This window comes from Petromyzon marinus, unplaced genomic scaffold (genome assembly GCF_048934315.1).
Source record: "Petromyzon marinus isolate PM22_M1 ecotype Great Lakes invasive population unplaced genomic scaffold, UKy_Petmar_22M1.pri1.0 PM_G_Scaffold_7, whole genome shotgun sequence".
Classification (NCBI taxonomy): Eukaryota; Metazoa; Chordata; class Hyperoartia; order Petromyzontiformes; family Petromyzontidae; genus Petromyzon; species Petromyzon marinus.
In genome coordinates, this window is record NW_027423024.1 from 3177843 (window position 1) to 3181561 (window position 3719).

Here is a 3719-nt window from a genome sequence, read left to right on the forward strand (position 1 = left end):
ATCAAATATATATAAGGACGAAACTAAAATATTAAACAAATAACAAAATAAATAGACTGCTTACAACACTGGCTATCCTTAATTTTGCATGTATTATCCAACTTGTTTTGTACGTTTAACACGTAAAAAAACCTCCAACATTCTCGTCGTTTGCATTTGTTCATATCCCAACACATTGCATTAGATTGTAATATTCTTCAAATCGACTCAAATCCATGACACTGCTCATTTGTTGTACTTTCATATTATATCCTGCAGCTTTGAATATTATTTAAATCTGTGCTTCCAAATCTATGTGTGTAATCCTTCAAAGCTTATGCAATTTTATGTACAATTTAATTTTAAGTGAGAGGTTACGTAAAACAGCGCTGATGCAAAAATTATGGTCCTTCCAATCACGTAAAACTCTGGGTTGACATGATGCTACGAGTTGGTAATAGATGAAATTCATAATAAAAACAAATCATTACAATATAATACGAAACAAAACTTAGAAAACAGCACATCTTGTTTCCGTGAAAACAAACTACTAAATTGATGCAAGTAAGATTTACTTTTGTTGTAAGTCAAAAATCTTTGGGTCATACATGAAAGCCCATACAAGCAAAAAAGTGAAATGTTATCAACTGCGTAACATGGCCAAATTGATGCTGTGCCTTGCCTTTTCTTACACCGAGCACTCCATCCATGCTTTGTTATACGCAGGATACACGACTGCAATATTATCTTTGTCAGTCTTCAAACTCGGCAATCATAGTACTCCTGTTCTAGTCAATGCATAAGCTGTCTGTGCAATGAAAAATCAATCTGAAAAGTTTACCTCTTGAATTAAGGCCTTATATGGCTTGGCACATTCTTATCTTTCAGAACTGGTTGTTCCCTATAGCACTATCTGTAACCTTGAGTACACAGACACTGGACGAATACTCATCCTTCATGTTAAGGTAGACATTGCAGGGTTTTAGACCATTCTGTTTTTGTTTAACTAAACAATTGAACCAAATTGTCCTACCACCTAGGGACAATCACATCGAACGTTTTATTTTACACTCTCTCAATTGGGATATGTCGTGGTGTTTATTAGGTTGTAGTTTTCCATTTTTTCTACATATGTACTTGTTTATAGAGTTGTAGATGTATAGATGTAGCACTATATTACATGGTAAAGTTAATTTGGCCACCTTTTTGTGAAAGTAAACATATTTGCTTAAATTAACATTATTTTCAAAGCAGAGGAAAGTTGGTAGTCTGATGCAAAGTCTTCACGGTTGTTTGCATGGAGGCCACAGGTAAATAACCGCACCGTGCAGCCCAAGTTTTCCTGGTCATAGATGTTCTTTGCCTGCCACCGTTAAGTCTGTTTGAGACGCTTGCATGGAGGTCCCAGCTGTGGAGACTGGGCCGTGGCCAAGGCACGGAAAGCATCCGCAACCAGGTGAGGGCGAGACAGAACCATGGACTTTCAGCCCGCCGTCTCCATTACGTCCATCGCATGACTGAAGTACAAGTCAGGGTTAAGCGAGCTCCTAATAAGCAGTGTCTATAAGGATTGGGGCAAACGGTTAGTCTCCATTAAAAGGGACTTTAATGCAAATTGCCATGTAAGCATCATCAATGTTACGCAGCTCAGTGACAGTCACACTCTCACTAGACTTGCCTGTTTATTATGAAGTCAATGGCCCGGGCCTTCAACTGCTCTGCACTGTGCAAATCGGCCAAGATCAAAGTCTCTGCAACATTTTCCACCGACAAGTTTGTGCATAGTGCCTCCTCGCACATCACCTTCAACCTCTCTAATGCATACTTGAGAAAAGTAAAAACAAAGTGCAATTTCAGTATTAAGAACACTATTTTCTCTACCTATTTCGCTTGTATAACATTCCCTCACCCCATGAACTACTTTATAAACGCAGTATACAGCAGTCAAATGTTTGAGAATTTTCTTAAAACATGGCATCAACCTTTCAGCATATTTATGTTTTAAGTCATGTATTTATTGATCTCTACTATAATTAGGGGTCCTTGTCCTAAACTTTATTATATTGGTTACAAAGTCATGCAAATTACAAAGGAGGTGAGATGTTGTTTTCCAAGAGCTTAAAGAGTTTGGTTGTTAAGCTGATAAACAATGCAACTGCAAGCCACCATATTTCAACTCTAGCAGAATATTAAACTTTAATGAACAAAGCTTGAACATGCGACTTTATACGATTTGTATTCTTATTTCATTACAATCGCTTTAGGAACTATTGAATATGATGTTCCAGAAGGGAGAGTAATGACTCTTAACTGATTATCTGGCAGATCTTCAGGAACAGCAGGATATCCGTTTCCTTAATAAAAGTATATTTGTTCCAATTTATTTCTATACAGCCATGCCACATCAAACAATCTTTTAAACCACTTCCCTTTATTTTATTACTAATTGTATCAATTGTTAATGTGATTAACAAAAAACCCTCAAAACAAGAACACACAGCCAAATGGTTGCACTTAGGATAAAAATGCTGCATGTGAATGCACTTCAATGCACACGTACTAGCCTCTAGCATGGACTAATACCAGTTTGACATTCAATTCAATTGTGAAATTGCATGACAATTTATATTTTTTGTTGAAAATTCAATCATCTCCCAGGACATCAATTCCAAAACCTGAAAGCACGAATGTGAACGTCTATATCATATACATTTGCTATTCATATTATTTGTGACACGGGCTTTAGAAAATACCTAAATGCTGTTTTAATTTCACTTGCGACCTACAACTGCATACCGATACATCACAAGGTGGTGCGATCTCATGTTAATATTTTAAGCGTGTAACCTTGTCAGCAGCGGCCAGCAGCTCATCAGCCATCTTCTCCAGGTTTGGAGCCCTTCCCGTATAGACAAAACTCATCATTTCCTTGAACACGTCAGGCTCCACATAATTAATCTCCACTCGATTCTGCAAGGTAGCAACACAATATATTCAAATTAACTTCGGCATATATTGAGAGACGAAAATATAGCATTAAATTAAATAAAATAAACATCCTTTATATCTACACAACACATGTAAAGTGGCTCCATTCAAGTTGTATTCAACTTGCCGATGACTATTTATTGCGCGTAATAAATCCATTCTTGACACACATGCAATGGCCTTCTGTGAAATGTTGAATAAAAAATAGCTATAAAATACAATCTAACATTCCCTCGTAATGAATACTTTTTGATAATAAATGTGCAATGCGCCAAAAGAGTTACTAGGGTAATAGTTCAACATTTGACAGCACTCTCAAGAGATACTTATCAACCGATCCATTGTGACAAATGCACCTTGGAAATGTATGATCACAGTATTAATGTGCTGTATTAAGATTGCATTTAAAGATACCTTTTTGCTCTCTTCCATTTCATGTTCAAACATAGCCCTAAAAACAAGTGACCGACCTGAAAAAGGTAAAGCAACTGTTAACAAATACAGTAAAACCTTGGATTGCGAGAATAATTTGTTCCGGAAACGTGTTTGTAATCCAAAGCACTCGTATATCAAAGTTGTATATCAGTTGTGATCACGTGACGCTCGGCAGACAAAGCGTATACGTACTACTCGTATTGCAAAACCTCACTCGTTTATCAAATTAATATTTATTTAAAAAATTTGCTCGTCTTGCAAAACACTTGCAGACCAAGTTACTCGCAATTCAAGGTTTTACTGTACAGTGAATTGGA

General features: G+C 36.6%; 1 long non-coding RNA gene across 1 annotated transcript; it reads right to left on the reverse strand.

Moving 5' to 3' along the window:
• Positions 1–937: 937 nt before the first annotated feature.
• On the reverse strand, positions 938–2945 carry LOC142920205 (uncharacterized). Its single transcript, XR_012938697.1, has 3 exons — positions 2827–2945; positions 1658–1803; positions 938–1496 (listed from the first exon to the last, which is right to left on the reverse strand). It is a non-coding gene; the product is annotated as an uncharacterized LOC142920205 (long non-coding RNA).
• Positions 2946–3719: the final 774 nt, after the last annotated feature.